The 23547-nt window shown below is 40.7% G+C and overlaps 1 protein-coding gene across 4 annotated transcripts in view; it reads left to right on the top strand.

Moving 5' to 3' along the window:
- MPPED1 (metallophosphoesterase domain containing 1) overlaps positions 1-23547 on the top strand; it is a 94812-nt gene that overhangs the window by 41012 nt on the left and 30253 nt on the right. The gene's annotated exons all lie outside the window — the stretch shown is intronic.

Raw genomic sequence — 23547 nt, 5'->3', positions numbered from 1 at the left:
TGGGTTTCTGTTCCTGGCTCTATCACTGACCCTGTGCCTCCATTAGAACTAATCTAAAAATGAGTATAAATCACAGCGACCATACATCTCTGAGGTAGGTGAGGCTAATTCATGTTTGCAAAGAACTTGGAGAACCTCAGATGTAAGGTGCTAGAGAAATGCAATTTTTTGTTGTTGTTGTTTACATTATACATATCCTCCAGTGTACAAGTTGAAGTTGTTTTAGTTACAAAGTAAAGCGAGAAAGGTGGATTGGTTTGCTTATCTTGCTTGTCTCCCAAAGCCTTTCAGCCGGTACCGCTTGTGGGTGGCTAATATTTTTAGTTGCACTTGTGTACTATCATCTGACCTCCAATATAATCTAAAAGACAATCACTTTGTCTAATTACAAAGAAAATAAAACACTATCCCGCTCTCCTCAAAATTAGTGACAAAACTCCCATTGACTTCAAGGTGCAAGATTGGGTTCTTAATCACTAACCCAAAATTTTAACACCCTTTGATATTCGATTATTGTGAATTATATTTAACAGGAAACAACATCTTGAAACAGATCATGATGTAAAGTACAATAGTTACCATTAAAAAGTCAACATTTACCACACACTGATAATCTTAGAATAGGTAATAAGTGTGTGTCAGATGCGGCTGGATATTGTTGACTTTTAGAAGGCTAGCATCAGAGATGTGAAAAAAGACTTTGCTTCTAACTTCAGTTAGAAAGTATTGCAAATCAGTAAATTTCAGAGTTATAAGATAGTATACGTTTCATAGTTTAAACTTTCTCAAAATAGCCAGAAATAAACTAATTGCTAAATTAACCCAAATTGTTTAAGTATAAAACCTATGTGGTGATAGTTATGATTTCTGAAACTTTCAAAGGATGAAGCAGTTCTTTCAATGTTTTATTTTTATTGTTTTTATTTAAGGACCCCAATTATGGGTCTAGACCTCATTGTGCAAGGCCCTATACAATCTTTAACAAAAAAATCCCTGCCCCAGAGACCTTGTGATTTTTGTGTCAGATAGGATACAGCAGGTGAACAACACAGATAAATGGGTTGGAGAAATTGGGATGAGATGACAATAAAATAGTTTAGCATAAAAGCAGAAGGTCTTCCTTGCATCATCAAACTGGAATTCTCCTGAGTGTTACTCCTAGGAGGGCATTGCCCACTGAAACATATAACAGACCCAATCACTGAATGGGTACATTGAAACAATGAATCCTATTAAGAGCTATCTTAGAAAAGTGTGTGTGTGTCATAGATTACATATAAAAAATGTACTGTAAGGTGCTGGCTTGTCCCCAGCACACAAAGGACTGTCTGCCACAGCCGGAGGCTCTTTTGCAGGCAGTTTTATTTCTCAAACATACACAAAAACCTGTTGAACATAGTTTCTCAGCCCACTGTGGGCTGTGGCTCCCTGATGATTTTTTCCCTTTACCTCTCTCAATTTCTGATGTTTCAGGGCCCATGACAGGGTTAATTGAGCCTACCCTCCCAGGGCTCTGTCCCTGGATCCCCTTTCCCCCAGCAGGTTCCTACTGCCTCTTCTCCCAGGGCACTCTGCCAGCCACTCTCAGGGAATTTCCTGCTGTTCCTGCTCCCACTACCTGGCCTCCTGGCTTCTAGCCTGTCTCCACAGTGCCAAGGAACAGACAACAGGAGCTCCAGGTCATGTATCTCTGCTCCTTTCCTGACTGCATCTCAGGCATGACTCACCCATGCTCTGCCCAGGTGCCTTCTCTTATATGTGGGGGTCAGCTGACCAGTCTTAGATGCACTGGCCACTTCCCTCTTAAAGGGCTGGTGCCACCCTGTGACACTTACACTAAAAGAATATTAATTGTGCAAAGGCAAGTGCTCAAGTATTAGGAAATTCCAAAATTAAGGTTGCCTGAGCAACCTGTATTCAACCCATTGTGTATATGCATTGTGTACTCCTGGGGGAATTCTGCGCCCACTGCAAATGCACAGAATTCAAGTCCCCCACAATTCTATTTTTTCTGCAGAAAATACATTCTTCCGGAGAGATGCTGCAGTTATATACCTTTTGCCCAACAGGGGCTGCCAGCTCACTGGCAGTAGTAGCCAGCGGTCAGCTCTGTTACTCACAGCACCCTGCCTATGGGGCCAAGTTAGGAGGCACGGGATAGGGAAGGACAGACAGAGCAGGTCACATGGGACTGCTGGGGGTGTCACAGACTGGGGTTCAGAAGGGCTAGTCGGGGGGACAGACTGGTGCAGGGGCTGAATGGGAATAAGGGTGCAAGGCCACAGGGGGGCAGGAGGTAGCTGAATGGGGTGCAGGGATACATGGGGATTGAGGGGGTGCAGGGCTGCCTGGAGGTAGGGGGGTGGCTGAGTGGGGGGTGCAGGGACACATGGGGACGGGGCAGATGTGCCTGACTGAATGGGAGAGGCTAGGGGTCATCCAGGATCTGCACGGGGGAGGCTCCCCAACTCCCGAACAGTCCCTCCTCCCCTCAAAAAACATGTTCCATACTTCTCCCAACAACCCTCCAGGTTCACTCCCAGGCTCCTTCCCAGAAATTATTTCCCTCTCTCTCAGCTCCTCCATTACCCCTGACTCCCCCAAGCCTTTGCATTGCTTCTGAGGGATGTAGGAAATAAGTTTCTGTTAGGGCTATCAAGTGGTTAAAAAAATTAATTGCACTGTTAAACAATAATAGAATACCATTTAGTTAAATATTTTTGGATGTTTTCTACATTTTTAAATATATTGATTTCAATTACAACACAGAATACAAAGTGTACAGTGCTCACTTTATATTTATTTTTGATAACAAGAATTTGCACTGTAAAAAACAAAAGAAATAGTATTTTTCAATTCTCCTAACACAAGTAATGGAGTGCAATCTCTATCATGAAAGTTGAACTTACAAATGTAGAATTATGTACAAAAAATAACTGCATTCAAAAATAAAACAATGTAAAAATTTAGAGCCTACAAGTCCACTCCGTCCTACTTCAGCCAATTGCTCAGAGAAACAAATTTAATTACTATTTGCAGGAGATAATACTGACCGCTTCTTGTTTACAAGGTCACCTGAAAGTGAGAACAGGTGTTCACGTGGCACTGTTGTAGCTGGCGTCACAAGATATTTACGTGCCAGTTGTGCTAAAGATTCGTATGTCCCTTCATGCTTCAACCACCATTCCAGGAGTCATGCATCCATGCTGATGATGGGTTCTACTGGATAACAATCCAAAGCAGAGCGGACCGATGCATGTTCATTTTCATTATCTGAGTCAGATGCCACCAGCAGAAGGTTGGATTGTTTTTTTTTTTTTTTGGTGGCTCAGGTTCTGTAGTTTCCCCATCGGACTGTTGCTCTTTTAAGACTTCTGAAAGCATGCTCCACACTAAAGCATGCTCTCAGATTTTGGACGGCACTTCAGATTCTTAAACCTTGGGTTGAGTGCTGTAGCTATTTTTAGAAATCTCACATTGGTACCTTCTTTGCATTTTGTCATATCTGCTGTGAAAGTGTTCTTAAAATGAACAACATATGCTGGGTTATCATCTACGACTGCTATAACATGAAATATATGGCAGAGTGTGGGTAAAACAGAGCAGGAGACATACAATTCTCCCCACAAGGAGTTCAGTCACAAATTTAATTAACACATTATTTTTTTTAATGAGCATCAGCATGGAAGCATGTCCTCAGGAATGGTGGCTGAAGTATGAAGGGGCATATGAATGTTTAGCATATTTGGCATGTAAATACCTTGCAATGCCGGCTACAAAAGTGCCGTGCAAAGTCCTGTTCTCACTTTCAGGTGACATTGTAAATAAGAAGCAGGCAGCATTATCTCCCGTAAAAGTAAACAAACTTGTTTGTCTTAGCAATTGGCTGAACAAGAAGTAGGACTGAGTGGACTTGTAGGCTCTAAAGTTTTACATTGTTTTCTTTTTGAGTGCAGTTATGCAACAACAAAAAATCTACATTTGTAAATTACACTTTCATGATAAAGAGTGCACTACAGTACCTGTATGAGATGAATTGAAAAACACTATCTTATTTTTACAGTGCAAATATTTGTAATCAAAAATAATAATATAAAGTGAGCACTGTACACTTTGTATTCTGTATTGTAATAAAAATCAGTATATTTGAAAATGTAGAGAAACATCCAAAAATATTTAATAAATTTCAGTTGGTATTCTATTCTTTAACAGAGCGATTAATCACAATTAATTCTTTTGAGTTAATCGCGTGAGTTAACTGCAATTAATCGACAGCCCTAGTTTCTGGTATTGTAGTTTAAATGAATCATTACTCAAAGCTCTGTATTAATATGCCAAGTAAGGAAGCTATTTGTCAAAAAACAGTTCTTGACTCTTTTTTGTTGTCTGTATTGTTACAGACATACTTACTGACAGGTATTTTGAAATAAATTACTGAAATAATTGAAACTGGCGTGATTATATTGTGTTATTTTGACAAATATGCAGAATTTTTGAGAATTTAAAAATACTGTGTGCACAATTTATAATTTTTGGTGCAGAATTTGTGATTTTTATTTGGCAAAGAATTACCCCAGGAGTAATTATGATGCCATCTTTAATTAGATGATCGCATACTATTTTTTTTTCTAGAGAGCCCCAGCTTCATTCAGTGCACAGGATAGATGATGATCACTGAGTGAAGTAGCTGTTTGGTATTTCTTTATATCCTCATCATTCCTGAAATTTGTGGTCCCTGCCTTATTTACCACACACCAAACAAACTCAACATTGAAAACAGAATTTACTGGGTGTTTCTATGGCATTTGTCGCCATAGCATCTGAGTGTTTCAGAATCGTTGATTAATTTCTCTTCACAATGCCTTATATATACCCCATTTTTTGAGAGAAATTAAGGCCAAATTTTTCAAAAATGTCCACTGATTTCTGGTGCCTCAGTGATCAGGCACCCAACTTGAGACACTTAAGGTCTGATTGTTAAGAATACCTTTTTTATATATAATATATATATAAACAAAGCTGTTTTGCAGACATTAATTAATCCTCAGAATATCCTTGAGAGGTTGGTGTGTATGTACTATGTCCTTTTAACAGCAAGGGGAAACTGGTTTGTGCTGGGCTGGTATAAGGGGGAGCAGAGACCTCCACCTGCATGGCCACTTTGTCAGTATCATCCTCTTCCCCGATATGATTCTTAAGTGGTGAGGAGGCCTTCCACTGGGTCTCATATCAGGAAAATGTTGCCCTTACTGTGTTTACTTGGATGAATTGCCTTGTCTCCACTACAGAAGCACCATGTGAAAATAAACAGCTCCACTGGTGACTGTAGGTTTTCATGTCAACATGAACAAATCTTGATCTACCCTTGCATGCATGATCTTGCATGTTGTTGTAGCTGCTTCTCTGCTGTACAGGATTGCAGTGGTATGAGAGTGTAATGTGTCTTGAGCTACATAGACCATAAATAAGGCTATGATTTAGTCACGGGTATTTTTAGTAAAAGTCATAGACAAGTCATGGGCAATAAACAAAAATTCACGGCCATGACCTGTCCATGACTTATACCAAAAATACTTGATTAAATCTTGGGGGGCGAAGGAGCGCTGGAGGACCATGGGGGGGGGGCAGGGAGCTGCTGCTGAGAGGGGGTGGTCCGAGGGGGCCACTGCTGGGGGCAGGGTGCCCGGGGACGGCGGACCAGGGTCGTAGACAGCAGCTGCTCTGGCTGGCCTGGGGACTACTGCCCGGGGCTGCTCCGGCCAGCTGGCTGGGGACCACTGCCTGGGGCTGCAGACTGCAGCTGCTCCAGCCACCCTTGGACGGCTGGTGTGGCTGTCCTGGGGGCCAGCTGCTGGGGCAGCTGTGTGGTCAGCTACCCTGGCCCTTGCAGAAGTCACGGAGGTCGCAGAAAGTCATGGAATCCATGACTTCCGTGACAGATACAGAGCCCTAACTATAAATAAATTTTCCTGTTTTTATAAGAGATTTCCTCTCTCTTCAGTGCCATCCCTTCCCTTAAAAGTGTGCTTATCCCTTGCAGAATACTTGTAATTTAGTTAAAGGTGCTTTTGTGGATTATATGGTGGTTTTTCCTTGAGAACACAATGGATGAGCACACCATTCTCTGTTCATGTATTGTATAATTAGTGGGTGAGTAGCATCAGGCTGGATATTGCCTGAATCAGTAATAATAGAATCAAAGACTCATAGAAATGTAGGGCTGGAAGGGACTCAGGAGGTTCTCTAGTCCTTCCTCTCTGTGCTGAGGCAGGATTAAGTATCCTAAAGGACCACTTCCAGCCCTCTCTGTCTCTCTTGCTCTTTCTCAAATCAGAAGCTGTTTATAGATGAGAAGTGTTATGCCCATGCCCTCACTATTTCCACTACGCTGCCATTGCCACAACGCTGTGGTATAAAGCTTCCCCCTAGATTAAAACAATACTGTGTGCAGCCTAAGTGCGTGTTTCCCTCCTTTGGAAAACGTAGGATTTGACACACGTATCAGACCATTCATCACTGAGGTCCCACCTTTGGCAATGCTTGATCCATCAGAAGAGGAGAAATGTCAAAAAACAACACCACCAACCCATAAACTAACAGCCAACAATACCACAAGCACTAAAACCTCAGAAAGTCCCAGATCAGTTGCGCAATGCTGTAAATGGGTCATAAAGGAACATTTTTGTCCTCACCCAGACATGCAGCGTGGCAGAAAAGAGTTCTTTATGGCTGGGTCAGGACACATTCCCCTGTGGAAAATGGGGGGGAAATTATTATTATTAAATGTGAGAGTTTCATTAGTCGGAATGAGATATTGCTCTGGATAGCCTGAAGCAGCCCTCAGCATGGGATTCTCCGCAGCAGTGGTGACCTGAAGGGTGGATTTTTGCTTGCGTAGGAATTGTTTGCAGGGGGCTATCCTTGTGAAATGATTCCTCATTTTCCTTTTGGCAGCATTTAAATTTTTCGAGTGTTTATTGTTCCTATTCCCTCCTGTATCCTTTTGTTCCAGGCCATCTGTAACTTCAGAAGCTTTCATTACCCCTGTGGGGAGGGTGGGAGGCGAAGTTTACTTTCACCTAGGAAGTCCTTCACAAGCATTTGATCTGCAATGAGAGATGCCTATCCATTTTGGACTTCAATTTTTTCTTCTCTCTCCCCCAAGCCTCTAATGCACATTGACTGGATAAGGCCGCACCGATTTTCAGGAAGCAACACAGCTCTTGTACAATCTCCCATTGTTCATGGGAAAGGGTTTTTGTTCTGGTAATGGGCATTCAGTGGCACATAAGTTAATAACCTGTAGGTCAAGTTCCTCTGCTGTGCTTAGTAAAGCCCGGGAGTGTGGTGTGACTGATCCCTGCCATAAAACAGAGCAGTCTTCAGGCTGCTTTACTTTACGTCAGCTGTCAGACTGGCACAAAAATCACCTTAACACAGGGGAAAATCTGGCCACTAATGATCAAAATCCCAACTCCACTTCAGTATTTGTAATGTTGAATTTGCAATTCTTGTCCTAGCTGTTACTGTTCCTCTTGATTCAATTTACCTATGATGTAATATTGAGAGCCAAGTCCTGCTTGGCTTATTCAGGCTAACTATTTATTCCATTGTAGTCCTGAGTTTGTAGCTCTGATTGTTGTGTGGGATTCTGCTACATCCATTCAGGGAGGGGAATGGTAACTTTGGTTATACAGTTAGTAATCGTTTAGGTAAAAATGGCAAAGTGTCAAATTAGTCCAGCTTGCTTTTGCTTCACACCCTTCTGCAACCTGAGTCTCCATTTTGGTGCCTTCTGTCTTTCCTCTCCACCTTACCAAACACAGTTATCAAAGTTTTTCATTCCTCACTGGGCTCGGTCTCCAGCGGTAAAATAGTGTAACAAAGATTTATAGGTTCATTTCATGAGAGGGACACGCTTTCATTTTGCCAGTGATGAATCATCTAATGTTTGTTTTGCCAGGCCTTGTACAAATCTTTACAGTCACGGAGGTGCACATCAATTAAAATGAAATTGTATTAAAATCCAAGATTTACTCCATATAACATACCATGTTAAATATTAGTCGTCTCCTCCTCCCTCTGTTGGGAGCAACAATATTAGACGGTAAATGTCAGACTCCTATTTCTAAAATTCAAACAAAATACTTAAATTGCCGTTCTGCTTCAAAGGGTCAGTCTACATTGCACCTGGTGCATGCCTGCCAGCCTGGGTAGACAGACACATGCGAGCCTGCTTGAGCTAATGGGCTAAAAATACCCATGTGGATGTTGCAGCTTGGGGTAGCAACCTGAGTACAAGCCCACTTGACCCTGTGGGTCCAAGCTTTGGGGGTCGGGGGACTAGCCCACACCACCACCTATCCACATGGCTATATTTAGCTTGAGCGAAGCTGGGGCGTATCTGTCTACCTGGCTGGGAGGCACGGTCCCAGCTGAGGCACAGACACACACAAAGTGATCTGAGAAAACCTCTTTCCTGTATTTCTTTATGTTCTGTCTCTCCCACCCACACCCATGCATAAATGGGCTCTCCATCCTGTGGACTGGGGCAGAATGGCACAGAAGCTGCTAAACAAAAAAAGGAGATTTTCATCTTATGTTACATCTCCCTTCCCCACCTTCAGTTCTTCAGCAGTTTAGAATAGGGGTAATCAGAGCAGAATTACCTCTGTACTGTTACCTTAAGCAAAAAGAAAATTGCAATTTAAAATTCCTGCAGATCTCAGTTTAATTAAGTTTTTAAGCTAGTTGCATGTTTTAATGTCTAGCTCTGGCAGTGCCTGTTACAGGATGCTGGGTTTTGATAGCTCAGATATTTTTTTTAAAAAGATGAATGTTCTGTGTTGTTAAAAGCCATGGGATTGGAGCAGTTTCTTAACCAATCCATTGGAGGTATGCAATATAATGAGTAATTTAGGCAAACTGACATGCTTCTCCAGGAAAATGAAAATCATGAGTGTGAATAATAGACTCCCCTAGTTATTGAAAATTGAGGCATATCATATATACTGGTGTTTTGGGGAAAGGTTTGACATCTTAAGCCTGATACGGCTGTAGCATTATGGTGAGAATGCTGGAGATGTTTTATTTCAGGTGTTCAGTAAATGGAACATGTGACAGATGCATAAAGAATAGGAACATTTTTAGAAAAGAGAAAACAAAATTGATCATCCTGGTAAAAGATATTAATTATAGTCTGGGGCAAGTAAAACCAGGTTTAATTGCAGCTGTTCTCAAACTGGGGTCTGCAGACCCCTGGGGGTTAGCAAGGGTACTCCAGGGGGTCCACAAGTCATGTCCGGGGCTGCCAACTCCTCCCCCTCCCTCCCAATGCCTCCTGCACACTGTTGAACAGCTATTTAGCGGTGTGCAGGAGGTGGTGGGAGGGAGTGTAAGGAGCAGGGACAGGGTGTGCTCTGGAGAGGGGGCGGAAATAGGTGGGGAAGAGGAGGAGCAGGGGTGGGGTGGAAAGAGGTGGGGGGGAGGGCCTTGGGGGAAGCGGTGGAGTGGGGGCTGAGCACCCCCAGGGAAAATTAGAAGCTGGCTTGGAGGTTCATGAAAAATTTTAACTCAAAATTGGGGTCCTCAGGTTGCTAAAGTTTGAGAACTGCTGTTTTAATGGAATGCTGGAGTGATTTTTTTTTCCTATTCTGTACTTATCAGAAACTATATTCCATTTTTGGAAAGTGCTGTTTCTAAAAATGCTTAGAACCATAACACTATAGTTTAATTTGCAACATCTGGAAGATCATACGAATGGTACTTCCTGCAAAAATGATTTTGATGAGCTATTAAATTCAGATGTTCAGGTTTTTTCATATTGAATAACACTTGAAATGTAAAAGATTCTCAAATGGCAGAAAGCAAGACTTGAGAAGTGCTTGTAGCTTGTATTTATAACTGTGTAAACTAACAAACAAGTTTTTGCCTGAATCTGTTTCTTTGGCTAACAGAATATTGCTTAAAATGAATTCATTTTGAGTAGCAAAACTTTTTGGAAAACATTTTCATGATAACTTGGAAATAACTTGGAAATGTAGGAAATACAGGACCTATCTTACAAAAACTATGCACATGAGTTCCTTAACTGATGTGAGTAGTTCCACTGAACTCAGGATAGGATCCTTAATTTGTACTGTAGTATTCAGTCAAGTGACTGATGTATAGTGGGAAAAATTGCTTTTACAGTGCTGGAAAAAGGAAGTAAAACAAAAATCTGAACTCCCATTACTCAAGATTAGTCTTCCATTACATGTTAAATGAACATAAGTCGAGTATTGGCATATAGTTTTGATATACACTGTGATTGTATATGTGTAATACTGTACATACCATAGCTCACATATGTAATGGAGATAAATTGCAGAACCATATGATAAATCACTTTTATCATGCACTCTTGAGCACTTTAGCTGCACTCTGCCCACTATTATATTTCCCCCAGGATTTATTATAACAGTTCAAGCCTGTGGGAATACCTGCTGTTTATTTTTAATAAATATTTATTATGTGGGAATACCTGCCACAAGATATTTCCTCCCAAATAAGATTTCTCTCCAAAATTACAGTAGTCCAAGGCCCAGAATGGGTAATTCTCAGTACGGGAACAGTGAAAAGAGTGAGTTAAACCACCTTGCAGATTACATACCCACATGTACCTGTATTATAGATAGGGATTGATGCTTCACTGTGCTGCACATTGTGGAGTCATTTACATATGTGCAAAGTGAGTTGAAATTGTTAAAAATCTGAATGGTAGCATTTTATACCCACTTTACAGCTACAAATGACTGCACAAAGTGCAAGTCAGTGGAGAATTGTGTGTGTGTGTACATACTGTATATCTCTATATAGTTACATCATTTATAGGAATTTTCAGAGCATGTTTTGTGGGTGCTAAAATTATTTTGTTTATTGTAATATCTTTGTCCACATTGGGTAACTTTAATATTCTGTAAGATTTTTCTATGAATGAAATTTGCATTTCGTTACTACAGTACAAATATCTTTAGTTTTAATTAAATTTGAGGATAGTAGAAAATATAGTACCCTGATTTAATTAGTTTAGGGGGGAAATATCCTTTCTTGGATAATAATTGTTATTTGTATAGTGTATTTGGGCAAAGTAGTTCAATTTCAGTTCCTCAAAAGAAATAACTGACTCTTCAGATCCAGTAAACTAGTCCACTTTGGATTCAGCTAGTTTTTAATTTAAGACCGACAGAATAAGAGACCTGTAATTTCACTACAGGGAATGCTTCACTTTCACGCAGTTCATAAACCACAAGAGTGAAACAGCAATACCCAAGAGCAGTTTTCTCTTTTCTTTTTCACATTTACTTAAAAGTTTAATTTTGTGAGCAAGAGCTGATTAAGTGTTTTTATTTTTGCATTAACAAAAGAACTTCCATCTACCAATGGCCCATCTGCAGTCAGGTCTCCAGTCTCTGACAGCAGCTACTGCAGGATGTTTCAGAGGAAGATGTAAACCCCCCACATAATGCCAGCCTTAATCTACTGTGCTTTGTCTTTAGTTGGGAACAGTGGAGCCCTCTGGCAATATTCCAAGTAAGGAAAACACAAACAGAGAACTGGTTTGCAGACACACCACTCCTGGGAGCAGATCCTCAGCTGGTGTAAATTGTCTTAGCTCCATTGACTTTGATGGAGCTATAAAGATTTACCCTTGCTGAGGATTGCTTCTAATTCACCACCACCACTGCCTTGTTCCCAACAGCTTGTATACATCTCCTTAGATTCAGGCACAATAGATGCACACACTTGGTGACTAGATGGTAATTTTACAATCCGCCCTAAGTAAAAGGCAGTGCTTAGCTGCACCACCGCATAAGCCCACCAAGGAACAAATTCTGATGCACCATATACCAATTCTTTCCCTGCTCTCCCTTGCTCTGCATGAGGGGAACATTAGTCCATCCCTTCCTGTGGAGCCAATAAGCAGAGCAACAGTTCTATATTGTAACAGAGTGACTGTGCTGCCTGGGTCTGCCTATGTGGGGCACATCCACAGACAGTCCCTGAAAGGTGTGGCTCCTCCCGAGAAGGGTTCCTGACCCTGCGAGTAACCCTGAGAGGAAGGGCGGGGGGAGGGGTGTTTCCGGGTGGGGGAGAAGATGAAGGTTTTTGGAGTCAGTAGCATCAGCCCCTGGAGGGGAACAGTAACGATTACATGTTCTTCTGTTACTGAGCTCATGCCTGTGTCATCATTCTGGGGACTGCCTGCTTGTGCTAATGCCCAAGAACGAGACAACGATATCATAAAGCATCCTGTGGGGCTTTTAAAATAAATTTTTGATAACATTTAAATCCGTTATTGTTAGCAGCCTCTTCCCTGGCCAAGACACTAGAATATCTGAAGTTCTGTTGCAAAGCATTATGGGCCAGATCCTCACCTGGTTGGTATCACAAAGCTCCGCCAAAGTGAATGGAACTGTCTGATTTACACCAGGTGAAGGACTTGCACATATGTTTCTTTTTCAGAAGGATATGTCAGAATTCCCAGCCAGCGGAGCTGAACATCCTCGTGTACTTTATAATAATCTTATCTCAAGCCATAAAATGCAGGTATAGAAAGTTACTGTAGCAATGAGTTTGCACTGCCATAGTTAAGGGTGAATTTAAGATTCCAGGAAATTATTAACAGCGCTGTTTTTAGTTCAGTTCAGGTGGCAACTTGGCACACAAGGTGTCAGCATAGGAGCCTTTTTTTTTTTAACAAGAAATAAGTTCAGCTGTTAAATTATACATGTTAAAAATAATATACTTTATACATATATAGACGGACTAGGTATTTATTGGTTTGGAAGCATTTTTGTGCTCATTTAACTCAAAATGGGTTTGACTTTTATAAAAAAACTAAAATTGGCAGGGAGCAGGTCCATATGGGCTAATTACTCCTGGAATTTTGAAAGAAATGTAAATCTGGTGAGATTTACATTTTTCTAAACTGAAAAGTGGCTCCTATTCAGGCCTTTTTTGTGGATTTTGAATGCACTTAAACTTGTTTTGTCTTATTCCAAAGTCCATGAAAGTTTCACAAGTACTTTGAGCTTTATAGCCACAGAGGCTAATCTTTATTTGAGGTGACATTTCCTCTCTGTGGATAAAATTCACCCTTGTAACACAGGCCAGCACAAGGCCTAGGCATTACTTAAATAAATGGGACTTCAGTCGTCATTTTATGGCCCTCTGCACAGGGTTGAGTTTCACGTTGTGATAGATGCCTCATTAAGCGTCTCCCCCACCTGCCCTTCACCAGAACAGAGTCTCTTCTTCAGCTCGATTGCCACACAAAGGACAAGAGAAGCCCTTGAGAATAAGGTCAGGGAGGTCTACAGTAGACTTCTTTAAAGAGACCACAACCCTACTCCGTGAGACCTCCACATGGGGAAGGAGGCCATTTCTTTTAGCAGTGAAGAAAAAAATCTTTGAAAGGGTCCATGCATGGATGAACTTTGATTTGATCTTCCTTTGCTGATTGGCTCATTCCTGAGGAGCTCTACACCTAAAACAAGATGGTAACTCCCCAGTGGACCATGGGACCTCAAAAAATAGTGCTGCTCCAATTTTCATGCTTTTGTTTCCCTTTGCTACTGTGCTGCTATGGAAATGATCCCATAGGAAACTGCCCTTTCGCTGTGTATAGCCCCAAGGACCTGGCTGCACTCTTATATTGGGATTAACCCTCTGGAGATGAGAAACTGAGGAAACAATTCCTAAAATTTCAGGAAATAAGCTTCTTAGTCCTATGCTCAGTCCAATGCACGGTGTTTTGTCACTAAGTAGTAGGGTGACCAGATAGCAAGTGTGAAAAATCAGGACACGTTTTTTTCCCGGAGGGGTATAATTGCATATCTAAGACAAAGCCCCTAATATCAGGATGGTCCCCTTAGTAGTGTGAGCAGACATCCCGATATTAAGTAGTGATAGGATTTTATTTTTATTGTTGAATTTCTTTGCTTCTTAGTCCAGTTCATCATTAAAGTTTGAGTGGGTTTTTTTGTTTTGTTTTTTTAGCATCAGCTCGGAGATTTCCATTTGGCTTCCAGCAGAATGAAAGAATCTACTTCCATTGGTATTGGCTTGTTTTGAAAATCAGCATTTCAGGAATTTTTCTCCTTGCCTGTTATCCTGCGTTTTCTTGGCATGGAGATAAAATAGCTTTCATTTTATTTTTCATTGTTTTATAACAGATTTCATGTTTAGAAATGATCAATTCATAATAGTCGCTATTCAGTCTCTTTCTTCTTTCCTGTCAGAGATGTCTGAAGTCCTTCACTAAACAAAAGATAAATGATTTCATGTGTAACTAGAAATGGAAAAAATAATTACTGACAAAGGGCCCTACTCCAATTTTTGGACTGCTTTCCTTTCCTTTCCTTTCCTTTTTTTTTTTCTAAATTAGTTGTAGTGAAAGGTGCAGAAATAACAGCCCTGGATACTGTAGATTTTTATCCATTGAGCATGTATAGCAAAAACAGAGGTATCGCAAGCTTCTCCACAATGGGAAAAAGATACTGCTGTGGCTAAGGCACTAGACTGGTACTCAGGAAATCTAACCTGAATTCTTTGCTTCACCACCGATTTCCTTGTGGCATTGGGCAAGTCACTTTCTCTCCGTTTCAGATCCCCCTTTTTAAAATGGGGATGATAGTGTTTTCTTACTTCATAGGGGTGTTATGAGGATATATTGCAAACACAGAAGTATAGGAGTTGCAATACCAGATGACATCAATTGACATCAATTCCAGTATCTTGAATCCAGCCGTGGCCAGAGCCAGCTGCGTCAGAGGAAGGTACAGGAAACCCTGCAGGAGGTAGTTATGGAATAACCTACCCCCAGGAAATTCCCTTTCTAAAGTATACCAGTTAAAGATTGGTTTATGCCCTGAAGCATGAAGGTTTAATCTCTTTCAATGATCTTGTTGCTTTAATCCTTTCTGTTGTAATTCTAGATGTTCTTGGTAGACATATAAATGCCCAATCTTTTTGAATATTGCTGACCTCTTGGCCTCTGACATCTTGTGGCAGTGAGTTCCACAGGCCAATCATGCATTGTGTAGAAAAACTATTTCCTTATTAGTTTTACATGTGCTGCCTTTCAGTTTCATTTAATGGTCTGTTCTTGAATTTGTAGTGAATTGTGATAGTGAATATAAGTGACTGATCTACTTTCTCAATACAATGAACTCTTTTGTATACCCCTATCATCTCCCCGTTTATAGATCTCCTTTTAAATGTAAACAGTCCCAGTCTTTTCAACTGGTCTCATGTGCACATTTTTCTGTGTTTCCAATCATTCTCGTCTCCCATCTCTGAACCCCATTTATTTCTATTTGCTAAACCCTGTTCAAGAAGGAAAGGAAGGAGTGAGAGCAGCAGAATAATAATGAATTTTTTAAAAAGCTGACTTCAACAAACTCAAAGAACTGGTACCTAAGGTCTCATAGGAAGAAAATCTAAGGGGAAAAAAAAGAGTTCAGTAGAGCTGGCAGTTTTGGAGGGAGACAATATTACAGGCATAACTGCAAACTATCCCAGTGCAAAGGAAAGATAGGAAAAAGAGGCCAATTTGGTTCCGTTACTTGATCTTTAATGACCTGAAAATCAAAAGGGAATCCTAGTACAAGTGAAATATGGAGTAATTGCTAAGGAGGAGTACAAAAATAATAACACAAGCATAAAGGGACAAAATCAGGAAGGCTAAGGCACAAAATGAGTTACACCTAATAAGGGACATAAAAGGCAATAAGAAGAGGCTCTTTAAATACCTTTGGAGCAAGAGAAAGATTAAGGAACTTGTTGGTCCTCTATTTAACAGGGAAGGAAGAGCTAATAACTGATGACATCAAGAAGGCTGAGGTACTTAACACCCATTTTGTTTCAGTCTTCACTAAAAAGGTCAATGATGACCAGCTACTCAGCACAATATTAACAAAAAGGGAGAAGGAATGCAAGCCAAAATAGGGGAAAGAACAGGTTGAAGAATATTTAGATAAATTAGATGTATTCAAGTAGGCAGGGCTGATATCCTGGGAATATTAAGGAACTATCTGAAGCAATCTCGGAACTGTTAGGAATTATCTTTTAGAATCCATGGATGATGGGTGTGGTCCCAGAGGACCAGAGAAGGGCAAACATAGTGCCTGTCTTTAAACGGGGAAACAGAGAGGACTCAGGAAATTATAGTCCAGTCAGCTTAACTTCAATACCTGGAAAGATAACTTATTCTAGTATTAAACAATCAGTTTGTAAGCACCTAGAGGATAATAGGGTTTGAAGGAATAGTCAGCATGGATTTGTCAAGAACAAACTGTGCCAAACTAACCTAATTTACTACTTTGGCAGGGTTACTGGCCTAGTGGATAGGGGAAGCAGTATATGTCATATATCTTGATTTTAGTAAGGCTTTTGACATAGTCCTACATGCCATTTTCATAAGCAAACTAGGGAAATGCAGTCTAGATGAAATTACTGTAAGGTGGGTTGAAAACAACTGGTTGAAAACGATATTCAGAGAGCAGTTATCAATGGCTCACTGTCAGACTAGATGTGTGTATCTCGTGGGGTCCCAGAGGGGCCTGCCCTGGGTCTTGTGGTGTTCAGCATTTTCATTAATGACTGGGGAAATGTAGTAGAGAGAATGCTTATAAAATTTATGCATGAAACCAAGCTGGGAGGGGTTGGAAGCACTTTGGAGGACAGGTTTAGAATTCAAAATGACCTTGACAAATCAGAGAATTGATCTGAAACCAACAAGATAAAATTAAATAAGGACAAGTGCAATCTACTACATCTAGGAAGGAAAAATCAAATGCATGAATACAAACTAGGGCATAACTAGCTAGGCGGTAGTACTGCTGAAAAAGACAGTGAATCAAATATTGAATGAATCAACATTGATGCAATTCCTAAATAGGTTAATATTATTCTGGGGTATGTTAAAAGGAGTATCATATGGGAGGTGATTGCTCTACTTTACTTGGCACTGGTTAGGCCTCAGCTGGAGTAGTGTGTCCAGTTCTGGGCACTACAATATAGGAAAGTTATGAACAAAGTGGACGGAGTCCAGAGGAGAGTAACAAAACGATTAAAGATTTAGAAAACCTGACCTAGAGGAAAAGTTAAAAAAACAAGGCATGTTTAGTATTGAGAAAATACAACTGAGGAGGGACCTTGTAACTTCTTGAAATACATTAAGGGCTGTTATAAAGAGGACTGTGATCAGTTGTCTCCATGTCCACTGAAGGTAGGACAAGAAGTAATGGGCTTAATCTGCAGCAAGGGAGATTTAGGTTAGATATTAGGAAATAGTTTCTAACTAAATAGAATAGCTTCCTGGGGAAGTAATGGAAGCCCCATTGCTTGGCACATTTACAATGAGACTAGACAAAATACTAAAAAATGTCCTGTTGGGAAAATCCTGCATGGGTTCCTAAGGGATGGACTTAATGGCCTGAAGCAGTCTTTTCCAGCTCTATCTTCAGTTCTTGGCCTGTTGGCTGCAATTTTGGCAACAAGGATGTTAATTGTACATCGTACACCCATATTCCTTGACTTGTACTTTTTGCGAATATGGCTGAGGCATGTATGGGCCAATCTTTTAATGTTCAAGATATTCAGTTGTATAATTATATATAGGAGTGGAGCTGAGTGGACTGACTTTGAGCAATTAATTTTCCTAATGAGTTTCTGTATGAAGATGGCTAATACCTCCTTGTTCATTTACAACAGAGAAATACCAGTTCTGCGCAGGAGATCAATCTGAGTAACACTTCACTGTGATCCTTTTAAATATCTATCATAAGCAAAGAGAAAACTAGAACAATCTCTTGCTTGAATGGGACACAGAAATGCCTGTCAGTCAAGAAGAGAGATCATCATAGCAGAAATTTTAGCACATTTTGTTGTTGCTTGTGCAGTGTACTCAAGACACTACTCATTGATAAATAGTATTCTGCAATGGTAGAAAGCACAAGTGTCACTGTGAGGGTGCAGGACTCACCCCTGCGGCGGCACCTGCTGGTCATTGAGAATTAGCTCTTTTCCAGCCTGGAGCGCCTTCTGCAGGCCGCTGATCCACACAGCTCCGGCCCCCATGTCCCTCACAGTCCCTGGTGCCCCTTTCTCTGGGCAGTACCCCACACTCTGCCTCTGGGTCTCCCCTTCCTGGGGAATCCCCAACCCACTATCCCCACCTTGCCTCAGTCTGGGCTACTGCCAGTCATCACCAAGCCCCTACTTGCTGGGGCAGACAGCAGTGTAAAGGCCACTCATCATAGGCAAGGGGGTTCAGACCTGCTGCCTTCCTCTGTCTCCCAGTCCCTCTATGGGCCTTGAACCAGGCCCTACAGCCTGGGGAGCTGCCAGCCTGAAGCATCCCCCGCTCAGCCTGCTCCTTCCCCAGTACTGCGCTAACCTCAGTACCCAGGCAGACCCTGCTCTCTCCCAGCCTGGAGAGAGACTACTTGGGCCTCTGGCTCACAGCCTTTTTATACAGGGCAGCTGGGGCCTGATTGGGGCATGGCCCAGCTGCGGCTGCTTCCCCAATCAGCCATCCCCAGCCACAGCCCTCTCCAGGGCTGCTTTTAACCCGTTCTATTTTAGGAGTGGGGTAGCCACCCCACTACAGTCACCCATACATCTTTGTAGACACTGGGTCTGATCCTAAAACCCTTACCCGTGTGAGTAGTCCTATTGAAGTCATTGAGACCAGTGGTGTAACTTAACAGCCACAGATTTGGGCTTAATTGACTGCACATTCTTGATTAAGCTACTGCAGTAAAATTTGCAGTCCCCAAGTTCTTAAAATGTACCAGCCTGTCAGGAGTTATGGGGTCATGCGATAAATTGGAATGTTTTTTTAATTGCCTACTAATTCTGGAGATGTTCACGTGTAACTGACCTGCAGTGATCGTGGTTTTTATGTTTAGCTAGTAAGTGTAGATGAAGGTAGTAATGGGTCCGTCTAGTTAAGCAGTTAAATGAAAGCCACAAAGAAACACATTTCAGTCTCTCACTTCTTCTGGTGGGAGAATACATATATATTGCTTGGTTTGCCCACTCCGGTACCCTCTTTGTGTATCCCCTACCCATTAATACGTCTGCTAAGCAATTTGAGATGTATACCATTATAAGAACACAAACCCTCAATTCTCATATAAATTACAAGTCAGATCTATGTAATGCATCACAGCCCTGTACAGTAAATTACATGTAAAACTAAGTTATGCCCCATTTAAGTGACAGAAGAACAGAATAGAACACTCAAACTGCACTGTTCCTCTTTCCAATGGTGGTTGAGTAAAAGAACAAACAGTGATAAATAGTTAAGGGAGTAATGTGTTTGACCACTTTTTTAATGCCACTTTTCTCTGCTATTATGTTAACAGAAATGCACACTTCAAAGAAAACTAAAGTGCCAATGATAGCTAAAAAGATCATTTATAGGAGGCTAACATGATTTAATTAGAGTTTATTTGAAGGTTACTATAGGAGTGCAGAAAGATGTTAAGGGGTTAACCTATAAGAGATTACATTGTAGTCAGTGTTCTGTTAAAGTTTGAATTAATTTTTCCCATGGGTTTTTCACATTCTAATTTTCAACTAAATGAGACATCTGTTTCAGAAAAGGAAAATTTGCTATGGTTGTCATAGCAACCATCATTCTGTAAGAAAATTATTCCAATGGTTTCTTTAGAACAGACACAGAAATTCAGTATAGAAAGCAACATCCGATTGCTAGCACAAATTTTGAGAATCCAGACATTTTAGTACGTAAGATGAGTTGACCTGTAAAACTTGTTCATGTGTTTTTAACATAAGCTTAATTGTGCAGTAAACATATTCACTTGCAATATACTTTTCTCCCTACAGCCTTATATGTAGTCAGTCATTTTTCTGTCATAATAATAAAAGCACTGAATTTCAATAAGATATCGAGAGACATATGCTGTTTGCTATAGGAAGGCAAAACCTAAATCAAAGTACACTGTTAATCATGGGTACTTGGTTCCTAACATTAAGTACATTAATGGTATAGGTGTTTAATTGCCAGATACATTTTTTGCACCTTTCTTTTCTAGAACCAGCAGATTTTCCTCCTTAAGTATATTAATGTAAAATAGATAGTCATGTGAACTATTTTATAAAGAAGTTATACTTTCACTGAGTAAACACTAAGAAAAGCGATCCAAAAAAGCATCAGATCTTAACTCTATAACTTTGCTTCCACATTCTATGATGGATGGAAATATTAAACAAAGTTGTCTTTACATGATTTCCAGGTCAGAAAGTTGTTGGTGTGTATATGGGTAGCGTTTGGTTTTTTTTCTGCACAGAAACTTTGATGGATGTTTTGTAATAACATTTCACAAGAAGGGACGTGAGGATTTATAAAATCCCTCTGCACATAAAAATTATTTTACTTTTGTGTGGTTTCAGCATTGAAGTGTATGAATTTATTTAATGTAAAGAATACTAACATTATGCACTGAATCCTTTCATATTTTATCCAGAAATATTTCAGACATTTCTGTCATTCCTGGGATTGTCATAAAAGATAGCATAATGGCAAATCACACAAGTTCTAACATTTCCTAGTCACAGAAGAACAGCTCCAGCATGCATAACTCACCAAACCTTAACTCAAGCAAATATGCACTGCAGCGACGAAGTGAGAGAGGAAAGGGGGACAGTATTCCTTGTCTAAATAAACTGTAGATCATGCCTATTCAGAATGAAAAACACACTTAAAAAAAAGTGAGTATGTATATAATGGGCCTAGTAGAGGCAGGCAAACCACTGGGATTTTACACTTATATATGTGATCCATAAGCCTACAGATTTCAGTGGGATCAACTAGACACTGTCAAGTTCTTTGACAGTTGAGGTGTTTTTTTGTTTGTTTTTATGAATGCTCCAGTATAGCTTTCAAATTTTTTCTATACTGATTTCTTACCTTTTCTCTTTGGCAAATATTGGTGGTTTTTTCCTCTCCATTCATTTCTCAGGGAGCACAGCAGCTGTGTTACATTTTGCTTCCTGTTTGTGCACCACACTCATTGATGATCTCTGTAGAGCATGGGAATAGGAGGCCTGATCCAGTGCCCACTGAAGTCAGTGGAAAAACTCCCACCAACTCCAAAGGGTATTGGTTAGGGCCTGCGTGAGGAGGGGTGGGAGAAAAATGTCTCAGGAACATTTCAGGTCTGTTGGAAACTGAAGTGTGAATTGTCACATTTCCCCCTTTTTCCGTATTCGTTTTTTGCAAGTGAAGTTTTGTTCATATAAATGTGTGTGGAAAACTAGTTTTGGGCCTGCAGCTAAACGTTATTTGTTGACTAAATAAAATGTGTGGCGTGTGAGACCAGAATACCCGCCATTTTAGGATTTCCTTTGTGGCGCTAGGGAAGGAAGACTACTGGCATTTGTGATTTGGGCTGCAGCCTTTTTTTTTTTTTCCTCTCCCCCCCACCCCGCCAAAGAAATAAGCCAAAACTCTGTAAGCTCTCTATGGTACTTACATCATCTCCATTACTATAATAGATGAGCAGCTCACAATCCTTATTATATTTATCCTCACAACACTTCTGTAAGGTAAGGAAACTTATCGTCGTCATCTTCACCAAGTTCACACAGGAACTCTGTGCCAGAGCAGGGAATTGAACCTGGCCTTCCAGTTAGTACCCTAACCACTGGAGCATCCTTCTTCTCACTGGATAAATGAGACAGCCTTCATTTATAGAGGCAGTTGACTCCAGTCTTCTCGCAGTTGGGGGAACTATGCAGGCTGTCTGCAAGGCAAGGGAGAGAGTGACTTAACATAAGACAGCCAAATTGATCTTTACCTGTAAATAAGGCTGCAGAGATCACTGCTAGCTTATTCTGCAATAGGCCACTGAATAGATGCAGAGTTACCATCCCAGAAATGGGGGGTCAGGAGCCATGTACCTTAGAGTGACATGCTACTCTTCCTGGGGGGACAGCACCCCATAAGGAAAAAGCCGCTGAAAGGTAAAAGCTCATCAGAAAACTCTGATCCGAAACTCACTGTTCTATGCCTGATTCTCCCTTCGGTACGTAGAGCGGCCCAGCCAACCCTTACCCTTGTCAGCGTGTCTCCTGCTACCTTGCTGCCATTAGTTTTCTTTCGTGCACTCATCCTCTGTCTCCCACCACAGGGACTGGAGTGACCCAAGAGAGAGATAGTGGTGGTCACAGCTGCAACAGTAGTAACTTCCAGTTAGGTTTTCACACAGAAGCCTAACAGTTAGCCAGGAGAACAGGCCATGCAGATCCAGGATATGGAGTCTTAGCTTGACACCTCCCTCAATCAATACTGCAGAGCCCCAACACTTTGGCTCTAGAGAAATTGGGCGTCTGACCTGTGGGAAGGAGGGGGAACTTCCCTCAGAAGCTCTGCTTGTTAGAGGGCTCTTCTACTACAGTTTGCTTCCTCTTCTAGGATAGCCTGTGTCCCTTTATTTCTCTTAGCATGCAGTGTTTTTCAGTTGTTTTCAGCATACACGTCTAACAGCATTCCGAAAGAAGATGTGAAAAATATATGATCATGAAGATTGCAGACAACGTGTTAATTTCTGAAGTGGTAGTCAAGCATCAGTAACGGAAGAGGAAGAATAATAGCTTCATGAGCATTCTCTTTTGTCTTTGCCATACATGATGCAAAGAGTAGTTCAGAGAATTTGTTTAAATGAAATCTCGCTTTTTCATTTTGATGCAGTGAGGGAGTGGAAAGCTTTCTTCAGCAAAGTAAGATCTGAAGGAAAACTCTGGTTGATGTGTACATATTCATAAACACTAAGGCTGCAATTATCATAAACCTTATTCAATCACAGCCCATTTGTTGTTCTCCGGATATGGCCAGAAGACCAGTCAGTCAATTAAAAATAAATAAATAAATAAAAACCAACCCAAAACTAGTCCCACATTTCATGACTTGTAGCATCACCAGCAAGTCATAATTTGCCATGGTGATATTACTATGAAGTATAGCTTTTTAATCAATGGGATTGCATACACAAATGAATTATATTCTGGCTGCCTCTGTTATAATCCCACCACTTACTAATGAGCTGTTCCATAAATAATGTGTTTTTTAAAAAAAAAACCCTAAAATAAATTCTCATCGGCTACTAAATCTTGAATATGTAAAATTTTATAAACCATTAATGTGGTGGATGACGAGGGAAAATGTGCAGTATATAAGAATTTAATAAACATGTTTGTTCTGGTGTGAGGCTTCCAAAGTTAACCAAACATAATACAGATTATAGCCACAACCCTGTAATTGGAACTGTATGTATGAAGGGTTCTGCCTAGACCTATTCAATTGTAAGATCAGGACCAAAGTGGGAAGAAGGCCATGCTATAATATAATACACACACACTCCAGAGTGGTGGTCCAATAGATAGAGTGGAACTCCAGGTATAGTACTATGTAGGGTACTTCAGCTTCTACAGTTGCCTCTCAATCTGATTAGAAGAATGCAATAAATATTTTAC

This window comes from Lepidochelys kempii, chromosome 1, assembly GCF_965140265.1.
Source record: "Lepidochelys kempii isolate rLepKem1 chromosome 1, rLepKem1.hap2, whole genome shotgun sequence".
Taxonomy (NCBI): domain Eukaryota; kingdom Metazoa; phylum Chordata; order Testudines; family Cheloniidae; genus Lepidochelys; species Lepidochelys kempii.
Note: the sequence above shows the minus strand (reverse complement) of the source record. Positions and strands in the feature narration are given on the sequence as shown.